The sequence below is a fragment of the Meriones unguiculatus genome, chromosome 3 (genome assembly GCF_030254825.1).
Source record: "Meriones unguiculatus strain TT.TT164.6M chromosome 3, Bangor_MerUng_6.1, whole genome shotgun sequence".
Classification (NCBI taxonomy): domain Eukaryota; kingdom Metazoa; phylum Chordata; class Mammalia; order Rodentia; family Muridae; genus Meriones; species Meriones unguiculatus.
The window spans coordinates 126,198,362-126,211,600 of record NC_083351.1 but is presented as its reverse complement, the minus strand read 5'-3'; the positions used below and the strand labels follow the sequence as shown (position 1 = coordinate 126,211,600).

At 44.3% G+C, this 13,239-nt stretch overlaps 1 pseudogene; it reads right to left on the bottom strand.

The window, feature by feature from the left end:
* Window positions 1-2,902: 2,902 nt before the first annotated feature.
* On the bottom strand, window positions 2,903-8,131 carry LOC110560833 (transcriptional enhancer factor TEF-4-like; annotated as a pseudogene).
* Window positions 8,132-13,239: the final 5,108 nt, after the last annotated feature.

The following is a 13,239-nucleotide window of genomic DNA, read 5'->3' as shown; positions in this document are numbered from 1 at the left end:
CCAACGCATTCTTGTGATGATGAGATTGATCCACACAAGAGGGCGCAGCCCTGAGTCAGCTCTGTCACCTCTGCTTAAGCCCCACTTCCCAATTGCTGTCATTTTTGTAAATGAATTTTTTTTATTCCAGGAAACGAGTGACCAATTCTTCTAATCAGATAGTTTGTTGTTATTTTTTAGAATGCCACCTTTATAGAATCATTGCTGTTGCTAAACATCATATTAACCATGTTTACGTCATTTAATTTTTATATTACAAAAGACAAAATCATGTCATGGGATAAAATTCTGTACACACAATGAGTTTATATGTTCAGATTTTTTTTAAATCACTGAATCCATTGCCTGATCAGCTAGTGATGCGATTCTAAGAAGCAGCGCACATGAACACATCTCACCTAAACTAAGGATGGAAGGCTAAGGAATTGGCTCCCATGTGCTCTTCCCTGGGGGAGGTTTTGGCATTCCGTAGTTGCCTGTAGTTCTCTGTGTAGGGTTGCAGCTTCCTGGGCTTTTCCTATTTACTGAAGTGTGTCTGTTGCTCTTGTCCTTATTCAGCTCATGTGTATGCAGGCATGTTGGTGAGACTTTATAGCTGTAGCTCCTAGGAGACACCGTAACAAAAATTGATGGAGAAAAAGGCCATGAATGTGAAAGAGAGCAAGGAGGGGTCTGTGGGAGGTTTGAAGGGAGGAAAGGAAAGTGGGAAATGATGTCATTATAATCTCAAAAAATAAAGGCGGTAATTAGAAAGAATTGGCTCTGGGTTACACAGTGCATAATGGCAGAGACAAGATTCTGGTCAAGGTTACACAGCTGCAAAGACTTCTGTTCCTCAGAACAATGGACATCAACTGTAGGCTTAACTGTTTAAAAATCAACCACATGCTTCATTAAAATGATAGATATGAAATCTGATAGCAGAAATAACAGTGTGATTGGGCTGTTGAATAACCCTGATAAACCAAGGAAAGAGCTAACCTTCTAGAAGGCACAGGGAGTTAAAGATATCAAATAAAACCCAGACTATGTATTACCTAATGTTCTTTCCCTTTTGAGACAGGGTCTCATTATGCAGCCCTGAGTAGTCTAGAACTCCTTACGCAGATCAGATTGGCCTCAAATTTGTGAGAACCCGCTGACCCTGGCCTTCTGAGTCTTTCTTTCTTTCTTTCTTTCTTCCTTCCTTCCTTCCTTCCTTCCTTCCTTCCTTCCTTCCTTTCTTTCTTTCTTTCTTTCTTTCTTTCTTTCTTTCTTTCTTTCTTTCTTTCGTCCAAGACAGTGTCTCATTATGCATCACAAGTTGACCTTGAACCCATAATCTTTTTACCTCAGGCTCCCAAAGACTAGAATTACAGGCATGGACCACTATACCCAGCAGTCACCTGACCACATTTCAGCTCTTTTAGGAGCATAGGAATCATATTATCGTGCCTGACTTATGCTTCCTCACTTCTTTATGACCCCAGAAATTCCAAGTTGCAAATGAACTGTTTTTTTTTTTAAACCCTTTACTTATTTGAAAATTATTCACCCTTTTCCGCCTGTTTTCTCCTTGAGAAATACTTTGGAACAGTGGGTTTTTTTTTTCTACCTCTATTTATAGCTTTCCAGTTTTGGCAGGTATGAGAATGTTTATAAGTGGTTTGTTTTCTTTGCTATATCCAGTGTTGATTTAGGTTGCTTTTGCCACTGAAACAATTGGAAGCACTTTCAAGGAAGGCAAAGTCTGTGGACAACTGATAACATTGTGAAATGCAGATAGTTAGAGGTTCTTTGGGGTACTCAGGATGGGTAGAAAGTATTGGTGGTGTCATAACTTGAAGAGTTATCTTTTAGTCCATGTGTCTGTCTGACATTCATGTTGTGGAGGAGTCTGCCTTGACCAAAGTAGGACAAGCATTTTCTGAATGTTTTCTAGTCACTGTACTCTAGATTTGGTGTCAGACCTACAGAGACCTTTCCTCTGAGCCCACTTTCAATACTTAAGTTTTAACCAAGCTCTACTTTGGGCAAAAAGCAAACATTAGAGCTGCTTTTGTTTGTAAAAGATACCTGGAAGGTCTAGAGTTTGTTTCATAAATGGCTGAACTAAATAAATATAATTGGAAACCACTAGAATTATAGGCATCTTTCTTCCCATCTGGCATGTTTTTATAGGTGGTATAATTTTTTTTTCAGAAAATTTCCACCCAATCCTTCCCTATAATTTGTGGGTCTTAAGAAAAGTCACAGTTTGCCCCATAAGTGCAGAGGACAAGCCGGCTTGGGGTCATCTCACTTTCTCTTGTCTCCTGATTCTCATCTTGGTGCTATAGGGAGAAGAACCACAAGACATATAGACCTGGAACAGAGAGAGAGAGAGACCTGTAATGTCAAAAGCATCAGGGAAGACTGCATTGTCCTGAAACTAAGTGGCTTCCAGTAAACCTCCCCAGTGACAAGGGAAGACTGTGGTTCCTGGCCTACCGAGATGGCTCAGTGGGTAGAGGCTTGTGACAAGTCAAGCCTGGCGACCTGAGTTCAATCCCTGGGGTCCACATGGTGGAAGCAGATAAGCAACTTCCAAAAGCCATCCTCAGATCTCCACATATGTCTCACGGCATGCTCCCACTTCTGTCTCCCCTCCACACTAAATAAGCAGTTTTAGTTTGTTGCTTTGTTTTGTTTTAGGGTAGAACAAAATAGCACCATAGTTCCTGAAGACTGGGGACCCTTGAATGGCCTCACCCATCAGTGGCGGACTGCAGAAAAGAGAGTCAAGGAAAGCAGTTGTACATATGGAAGGACAGGCCTTCCCAGGTCATTGGGCCAGGCTAGGTCAGTTCCAGAAGTAGAGCTGAGACATTTTCAAGCACATCCTTACCTTCCCCACGGCCATTCCCTCTCTTCCTCATAATCATTACTCCTTTCTTTTTCCATGCTTACTGGGACTTATTTCTCGCTCCTTCTCCTTCTTTTGATAGGCTCTCATGTACCCCAAGCTGTCCAGGAACCCCTACGAAACCAAAAATGACCTTAGACTTCTGATCTTTCTGCCTTCTGTTGGAGTTAAAGGCATGTAGCAACATGCTCAGCTTTATGAGATTCTGGGGTCTGAACCCAGGGCTTCTTTCATGCATGGTAAACACTCTACCAAATGAGGGTCTTATACTGGTCTGTAACTTACAGAAATCCCCCTGTTTCAGCCTCCCCAGTGCTAGGATTATATGTGTGGACACTACATCCAGTTCCTTCTTTCCAACATTCAAATTGAAATAATTTAGGAAAATTTCCCAACTTTGTTACGGCTTGATTGAAAAATAAAAACTGTACAGGCATTGATGTGATGTTTTGATATGTGTGTGTGTGTGTGTGTGTGTGTGTGTATGCCTTACAGACTAATTAAATCAAGCAAGTTGTAGGATGGTGGGGTACAAAGCTATAACCACAGCACCCCTGAAGAGAATGTGAAGGCATTAGGAATTCTAGGCCAGTCTGGGACACATGAGATCTGTCTCAAACAAATGAAAATCAGTCAAGCAATGAAAGAAACAAGCAAATTAAAATATCCACCATCTTACATACATTTCCCTCTTTTTATTTTATGTCACTTTTTACTTGTTTTGTTTACTCCTCTCTGAAGATGTGTGTGCACACATGCAGGAGTGCAAATGTAGAGGCCACTGGACAGCCTGTGGGGACTGCATCTGTCGCTGTACCATGTGGTTCCCAGAGATTGAATTTAGGTTGTTGGGCATGACAGCAAGCATGTCTATCCGCTTAGCCATCCCATCTGCCCTCCTCTTTCATCTTTGATTGTAAAACATTGAACTGATTAGTATTGTACATGTTCCCCTTTATAAGATGATAAATATAATAGTGTAATAAAATATTTTAATTATTTTAAATTTGGAAAAGCTCCAATAACAGGGTCGTTTACTGAGGTCCCTCTGCCATCACCCAGATCCAACAATTGGCAAGTTTTGACCCAGCTGTTCCATCTCTCCTGAGATCATCTTTGCAGACTTCCCTCAATCCACCATCGATTTGATTGAGCATGAGTCCTGTGAAGCACCTCTCACTTCCTTTGGTTTTTATGTACCTTAAACCTGTTTCTCTCTTTTTCTCCATGTCATACTTTATTGGAGAATACCAGTCAAATGTTCATACACCCTTTTGTTTCCCCATGGCTACATGTATTATTTGAAAACTAAGGGTTGGAAAACTTTTACATGAAAACTCACTTAACAACTGAGAAAGAATCCTAAGACTTAAGAAAGACTTTGTTTTTGTTTTTTAAGAAGGAGAGAATGAACATAAATTCTTGATTTGCTCTGGTAAGGACTTATAAGGGGTCTCCTAAATGGACCGCTCGCTTTGGGGGCTTTAACGCGGTCAATATTTCTGCTGAGACACTGCCCTTTCAGTAGCTCCGGAGCAAATCCCAAGATGTACACCTCTACACTCTATGCTTCCTTAACCCAGTCCTGAGACATGGAGGTCTGACGTCGGCATCTTCCAGCTCTTTCGTTCCATGAGTATTCAGGTAGTACTGGTGTTGGTCCTGGTGAACACAGGCTGGGGCAGGAGAAGAAGAAGGTCCATCTCATCAGTCATAGTGACAGCAATTTTCTATAAAAGGCAGCTCCCAACACTCGGACCTGCCAGTCTTGTGACTGGTAGCTGGAGCTCTGGAAGAGTTGGAGAATTCTACTGCTTTAGCTACCATCATACAATCTCCTTCAAGTTTGCTGGAGGTTGGACTCACTGTGCTGGAGAGAGCAGTTTTTGTTTGGTTGCTTGGTTTTGGAAAGAAAGAAAGAAAGAAAGAAAGAAAGAAAGAAAGAAAGAAAGAAAGAAAGAAAGAAAGAAAGAAAGAAGAAAGAGAGAGAAAGAGAAAGAGAAAGAAAGAAAAGAAAAGAAAAGAAAAGAAAAGAAAAGAAAAGAAAAGAAAAGAAAAGAAAAGAAAAGAAAAGAAAAGAAAAATAAAGCTTTATTCTCCTACAAACATAAGCCATCACTCTTGTGGAAAGGAAGGTGGCAGGGTGGCCTGAGGCTCACGTAAAATAGGAATGAGATTAAACTACTGCCTGCCTGGCTGAGATAGGATTATATCCTTAGCATTGTGTATACATATCTCCTTATGTTAAAAAAATTTTTTCAGGTCCCACTTCACTCTGCCCTCGGCTGGGAAACCATTATCCTCAATTTGTGACATCACAGAACCCACAGAAAGGGTGTGGGGAGAGGTAGGCACGTGGGCCGACAGGACAAGAGAAAGAGTGCAAGGCAATGAGCAATATCCCCAACACAGCCCAGCTCCCTTTTCCAGAAGAGCAAGGAGGGCCGTGGTAGAACTGAGGGGCCAGGGCTGTACTTGTGGGCGTGCAGTCCTGTCCCCGATCCCTGACACGCAGGAGTAATGTACCCTGTCAAATGCTCCCTGTGCGGCCCTCATATTGGGGATCCAACCTCAAACTCAGCTCAAAAACCGAGTTTTGGAGTTCCCGTCCAACAGAAGCTAGACCCCATTGTTCATGCTTCTGAGACCAGGTGTTTGTTGTTGTTTAAATCATGGCCCCTTCTCCAAACGAGGCTTACAAGGAGAGCCAAACCGTCCTTCCTGGGAAGGGAGTGTTCTGAAAACAAGAAAGCCAAAGCAAAAAAACAAACAAACAAACAAACAAAAAAACAAAAGCAAAAACAAACAAACAAAAAACAGCAATGGGGCCCCATCAGTCCCCGACCAGGCAGTAGATGTGGTGTTGGGCTTCTCTGGTGGTATCCCTCCGCGTTCACTGGTGGAGGCTTGAAAGACGTAGGCAGTACACCACAGCAGTTCCTGCATGTCCCTGTTTGTCCCCACCTGGAGGATGGTGAAGTTCTCCAAGACACTGTTGGTCGTGTAGCCTTCAGGCAGATACCGCAGCTTCTGCAGGAAGTCAGCCAAGTACACTCAAGGGGGAGCGCACCAGGCCACCAGGTGGTGGCGGTACACAGAGCGCCCATCCTCCAGCTGGGCCTGCTCTGTCCCCACTTTCTCCACCCTTGCTTCCAGAAAGGAGGCACAGGGCGGCGGCTCTCCATCATGCAGGTCCCGGCGGCTGCCCTTTTTCTCAGGGAATTCGTTGTAGATCTACACCCGTCCACGCTCCCTAGTGGCGGCGCTCCGGGACTGGGACACTGCTGACTGTTGTGGACAGACCGGTGCGCCTGGAACCAGCCAACTGCATCAGGCGGTTCCACAGATGCTGAGAACTCTACCAGCTGCAGGCGTGCAGTGCCCAGGGCCTGAGTCTGCCAGGATGGAGGAGGCAGAGCAGGTGGGGGCAGGGGCGAGAGGGTGGGCGGCTCCTACCCTGGTAGGTCAGTGGATCGCAGCGTCAGTGACATGGAGAACGGTGTCTGTGAGATTGGCTTCACGTCTGGAACCTTCCGTTGTGGCCCAGAGCTTCCTGGGCAGAACTGGAAAAGCTCAGTGGCCTGAGAGCCAGAAGGACCTAGCTTGGCCTGTAGAGACCGTGCAGAGATGAGCTGTGCTGAAGACATGGTAGCCGTCTTCTGGAACGCCTTGTCCTTGGAGACTTGGTCCTTCAGCTTGGACTGAATTTCTCTCGATTTCCTTTGAGCCGAAACCTGAAAGTGACTAGAGGCCTGCTTGCCAGGTCTCATCTTCCCTGTCCTTAACCTGATGTGCAGGGCAATGAGCTCATTCCGGCCATACGTCTTGCCCTTATCTTACAGGATAATCTTGTGTCGGCTACAGGGAGGGTAGATGGCCAGGGCCTTTGGAAAACTCTCCCTGATGTCAGGGCTACACACACCCTCTGCAACACCCTCACTGCCTCCGCTACCCTCTTCTTGGCCTTCCTCACTGCCCACCCAGCCGCCATCATCCAAGGGAAGGGCCCGGTCTGGGATCCCCCATCTGGCCCTCACCTCATCTTGTGAAACTTTGCACACACCTCAACTCACACACCCCAAGCAGGATCCAGATTCCGAGAGCAGTTTTCATGCAGAGGGTGCTAGTAAGCAGCAGCAAGACTCCCCAGAAGGATAGCTCATAAGCAGACTTTGGAAATGTTATCTGTGGCCCATAGCCACAGAGAAGAATTCCAGGAAGAGAAGAGAAAGGAAATGCACTATTTTCATTTTACTCCTAATCCAGAAGATGGGATGGAGTCAATGCCTCATCCCCCTCCCGCATGGGAATATGGCAGTTCCGTAGGGCGAGGGGCATCTCATCACTAAAAAGCTTTTCATTCAAGGAGGCAGTGCTGGTTGGCCTGTCCCAGGCTGCTCATGAACATTCAGCTCTCTTCCTTAAGGAACTAAAATGAGACCGTGGAGAGGGTGTGGCATCTGCTTTGGGGTCACAATGGCCATTTTATTTCTCCCTGGAATAATGTATTCTTGGCTGGTTGGCACAGTGCTTATTTTGATGCAGGCTTGACCTTAGTTCCAGCCTTGAACAACTAAAATAGAATGAAGTCACTATAAGCTACTTCAAAAAACCCGGCCTTAAAAGTCTGTAAAAATGTAAGACAAAGACAGGAAAGCGAACTGGGCTACAGCTTCAAGCAAAGACTCGTTGGGCTTCTCCGGCTCAGTTAAAATATCAGCTTTGTGCATATTAGATTCCATCCTGTGCTTGATTATTTCTGCAGTGAGTGCTGCCTTTATCGATTGTTAGAGTGGAATGTTGAAGAGCATTATATTACAATCTGTCTCGAAATGGCTTTTCAGAAATTTCCTGTAACTCAGAGGCAGAAATTATGCAGGGAACCTCGAGTGAAGCGAGATTAGCCAGCTGAACTGCAGTAGTCTTTGCACACAGAGGAGGGGTGCAGCAGGCGAAGGGGGCTGAGATGGGCTCTCTTAACAATGAAGCCCAGCTTGGCTTATTATCATCCAATGCTAGACATTGCAGAGTCCCATAGGAAGGGCTTGTGGCTCTGAGGAGCACAACATCTTAAAGATACCTGGGTACCAGAGCCTCTTGCCTCAAGAAGCTCCCCTTACTTTTCTCACTTCTGTCCACTGCCTCCTAGGTGTTCTTATCTAAATCTCACCTCCTCCACGAAGCACGACCGTACTTCATTGGTCCCACCACTCTGCAAACCTTGTCATTTATGCGGCCGAACGCCATTTGCATGCTAATTTCTAATAATTTCATGCATACTTATTATATTTCATAATTAAGAGGCCAAGGTAAGGGTATGTCTTACATACTGAATGTCTTTCAAAGAGAATTATAATAGTGCATTATGTATCAATTAGCTGCTGTGTGTGTCCCCTGGCCCTGATCATACATTCATTAATCAAAATGAGTAATCTTTGCTCATGTGAGAAACTCCAACACAGCTCAGCCTACACACTAGAGGAATTTAATGACCCAATATAACCAAAAGTTCTAGTTGTAGGTCTGAGTTAAAGTGAGATGCCAAGATGGACAGGATAGCTCAGTGCGTAAAGGTGTCGTTGTTAAGCCTAATGACCAGAGTTGGAGCCCAAAACACACAAGGTGGAAGGGGAGAAGTGACTCACAAGTTGTCCTTGGACCTCCATAGATGCTGTGGTTTATCCAGACTCACCTCCCAAATAATAAGACAATTTTTTAATACATTTCATTAAAAAACATTTAATACATTTCTTCTGTCTCTCTGCTTTATTATGTATGAAATTGGCTTATTTTGTGATTTTTTTTTTCCGGCTACAAGATGGCAGCTGGCAACTCCAGGGTTAATATGTCCACCTTTATCTACATCTGGATTAAAGACAGTGTCACACGCTCCCCAATCCTCGCCCCAATCCTCAGGGTCATTCTTCTTGGGGTAGCTTGCATTGTTTGCTCACCTTTAATGGTCCTGTCTTTCAGTCATTGCAGAGAAAATAAAAGAGTGCCCTGTGCTTGCTTCACCTGCTCAGAAGAACACTTTACTGTGAAGAGCTCTGAAGCACACCTCTCTGTAGTGCCTTGTTCAAACCACTGTACTGAAAGATCCGTGAGCTGTGAGTAGTGCTTGCTGTGGGGAAGGAATCTCCTCAGATGGGAGGGACAGGTATGACTTAAGGCAAAGACAGAGAGTAGCCCTCTGCTTCAGCTTCAGGGGAACTTGAATGCAAGAGGTCTCTGTCTTCTGGACGAAGGGGGGCTGCATCTTCTGGAAACTTTTATGGCCTGTCTTGGACCTGTGTAACCCAGATCAGCCAAGCAGGAATCAAGGACTACTATAGAGCAAGTATATTCTTCTTGTCAAGTACCCCGGCATAAAGCAACTTCCACATTCCTGGTATCACGGCTTTTGAATGCCTGCTAACTACTTTCTTTCCAAAATGCATTTGGAAGGAGTACGTCAGAATTGCAAAATCGGAAATTTCCTTTATTTCCAGTGTTTAGTCAAGATAAGCCAGAGACCTTGGCTAAAAGATTATTGAAGACTTCGTTTCATTTTCCTTTTCAGCTAGTGCCTAAATTGTTTTCAGGCAAAGGACTGAACATCGAACCCAGGTCCTTGCACGTGCAAGGCGAGTGTTTTGCCTCTGAACTATAGCCCCAGCACTGACTAAAAAATATTTAAGAATAATCAGTTGTTTCTGGAAGGTGACAGCAAACTAAAGGTTTTTAAGGTAGATCCTAATGTGTTTTAGGTTCTGTCTCTCTCACACACACACACACACACACACACACACACACACATGCATGCACAATGTTCGTGATCACATGCTGTGTGCGCTGCTGGCTTGCAATGCAAGGACTGCATACATTCTTGTGCAACTGTCTTTTCAGCCAGATCTTTTCCTCCACTGGGAACAACTCTGGGAATGACATCAATGCTCAAAGGACCCCATCAGGTCAAAATGATCTGACTGAAAAAAGAGTTGGCTTTAAAAAAAAAAAAAAGCCCTGGAATTCTTCACATTAGCGAGAAATAAATGTTGTGCGTTGACAGCTGCTGCATCAGTAAGTCTTCGAACGCACCTGGACCAATGCGTGCAGAAGGCGAGCGTGCGTATTAATAACCTTCAAAAATCAAAGTAGATTCCCACAGTGGCTGTGAATTGTTACCCTTAGCCACAGATCTTTTAGGAGAAGCTGTGTCCGACAGTAAAGGAAGGACAATCCCTCAGAATTCTTTTTCTTTTTACAGCTCTCACGTTCTTTACAGTCTTGAAAACAATATCTATTTGAGTCACTGTATAGTCACCTTGCTTCTTCGATGAGAATTCCAGTGTGTGGGTTTTTTTTTGTTTGTTTGTTTGTTTTTTGTTTTGTTTTGTTTTGTTTTGTTTTTTGTCTCGTGTGATTGTTAATAGCCCCTGCTTTAGATGGCTGAATATCTCACATGGAAAGTGGGGTCTGACATAATCTGATTGGCCTGCTCTTTGATCACATCCCCCTGAGGGGGGAGCAGCCTTACCAGGCCACAGAAGAAGACAATGCAGCCACTCCTGATGAAACCTAATTGACTAGGTTCAGAAGGAAGGAAAAGAAGACCTCCCCTATCAGTGACCTTGGGGAGGGGCATGCGTGCAAAAGAGGGAGGGAGGGAGGGAGGAATTGGGAGCAGGAGGGAGGGAACCACAGGGAGGATACAAAGTGAATAAAGTATAATTAATAAAGATTTTTAAAAATTAAAATAAAAAAGAAAGTGGGGTCTGTAGCTGTCAGAATGAGAAACCCCATGATCTGGGTTTAATTTAAATGAAGCCATAAGTTAAACTAATTTTAAAAACTCATACGCTGTTTGTGTGAGGTGTACGCATATGCATGTACACAGGCATGTTCAGGAGGGGGTCACCTGCACACGCGCACATGAAAACTGGAGGTCAAGGTGGGGTGTCATCCTGTATGAGTGTTTGAAAAAGGGTCTCTCAGTGAACCAATAGCTCACTCTTTCAGCTAAATGGCTGGCTGGTGAGTCCCCCTCACAGGAGTGTGATGTCACATTGGCTTTTATGTTGGTAGGTGCTGGGGTCTAAACTCAGATCCTCACGCTTCCACAGTAAGTGCTTTACCTACTGAGCCACCTCCCTCTCCTCCTAAACTGCTTACACACACACACACACACACACACACACACACACACACACTCACGTACCCACGAACGATCTGAAGACTCTGTTATTGGGAAAAGTGACCTGGGTATGTGATGTTTGGGGTTTCGAATGTATGATTCTGTGTCATCCCTCACATCACCCAAAGCAAACACTTGCATCTTGCTACAGCCTGGTTGAATGTGGCAGCAGGGGCAGTGACAAGGTTGTGTCTTCGTTGAGGAGTCTGAAGGGACTGAGCACTGTATCTTATCATCAGAACCAAACGCGTCAGTAGGCAGAAATCGAGGCCTCGACAGTGACTCTGGGGAAAGTAGTGTGGCATGTAACAAGACAGTTTGAAAATAAAAAGAATGCTGGCCTAGATGGTAGAATCCAGTCACTACGAAGAGCGAGCACAAGGCTCCACTCTCTAACCTGCCCTCAGTTGGAAGGAGGGACCATGACTGCCTTTGGGACTGAGGGTGCTCAGCCCAGCCCACCAACTCCCACAGACCGTAGGATCTGCTCTACTTCCCTGGGGAGATAGCAAAAGAGATGGTGGATGTGGTCCACAACTCTCAAGGGGAATGGCCATTCGTTCGTGTGGTCACTGGACAGAGTGAGCCATGTCTGCACAGGATGGCTGGGATCTCATATTTCTTTAAGTCTTAAAGAATTCTAAAAGGAAGAATGATCAAAATTGAAACTTTAAGACTTGTGCCATGACCGTGGCCATCAATTTCCATAAATGACACACATGGTAGCAAAAATGTCTTCACTGACGTTTGAGCCTGTTTTGGGATTCTGACTGAAGACCAGCTGAGACATCCAGCCTTATGGACTGAACAATTACTGGATTCTTGGACCTTCTGTACTCAGGCAGCCATTGTTGGATTGGCAATAGACCACAGTATGTAAATTATTCTAATAAATCCCTCCCCACACACACACATAAAGAGAGGGAGGAGGGAGAGATTCATTCTATAAGTTCTGTTACTCTAGGGAACCCTGGCAAATATTCTATCCTTCCCCCTGTCTCTAGGAAGTTGATCCTTTCATGACCTTTATTTTTTCACTGTATCCTCTACTTACAAAGAAATGTCCTCAGACTTCTCCTACCTTTACAAACCAAAACCACATACACCCCAAGATGCCCACTTGTCTTTAAAGAGGTATCTTCATTTGTTCAGAGACAGCGTGTGTTACATGTGTTTGCATGTGAATGTGTGTGGTGCCCATGTGTGGAGGCGAGAGTATAACCTCAGGTCCCATTCTTCGAGTGTGCGCCACCTTGTTTTATTATGCAGAATTACTTCTCGGCCTGGAACTTGCACATTGGGCTGGCAGTGAACCCCAGGCATCCTCCTGTGTTCATCTCACTGGTGTTGGGGCTACAAGCACTCAGCAGCACTCCAGGTATATTTCATATGGGTTCCAGGATTGAACTCAGGTCCTCATGCTTGCAACATAAGCACGTAATTGGCTGAGCTATCTCCCAAGTCCCCACAGCAGTAGTTTAGAAAAAGTGGCATTTGCTATCTCCTCTTGCTCATTTTCACTTCCCCATCTTTATAGAAATTTTTGTCACTGTGAATTTCTTAGTTGCCCACCCAATGTGTATACTTCTGTGTTGGTCTTTTTTTGAATGTTCCATTGTGTTGGGCACTATTTTTTCATGCTTTTATTACCTTTATTTATTTATTAGGGAAGGGGGTGTGAGCATGGCACTCGAGTCAAGGTCAGAGAACAGCTTTTGAGAGACAGTTCTATCTTTTCCACCAAGTGGATCCTGAGGATTGAACTCAGGTCATCAGCCTTGACAACAAGTACCTTTACCCCTGATTCAACTCGCTGGCATGGCTTTGAACAGTCCTATCTCCATTCTCCCAGCCTTCAGCTGTTGTCTCTGATTTCCTCCAAATTCCTTGGCTAAAGCGCCTGCTCCTCTCTTGTATCTACTTCCCCTATGAATGAAAAAGTCCCCTTGGGATCCATTCTCATTATATTTTCAACCTTAAAAAAAAAGCAAACAGACAAAAACCTAAAACATTTCAGTATGTTTTCATTGAAATTTTTAATAAAATATATTCTGATCATGGTTTTGTCTCCTTCATCTCCTCCTAGATCCTCTACACACCCATCCATCTAACTCCATGCTTTCTTTCTGTCTTTTTAGAAAACTAACAGGCAACTAAAGATAAAATAACAATAAAATCC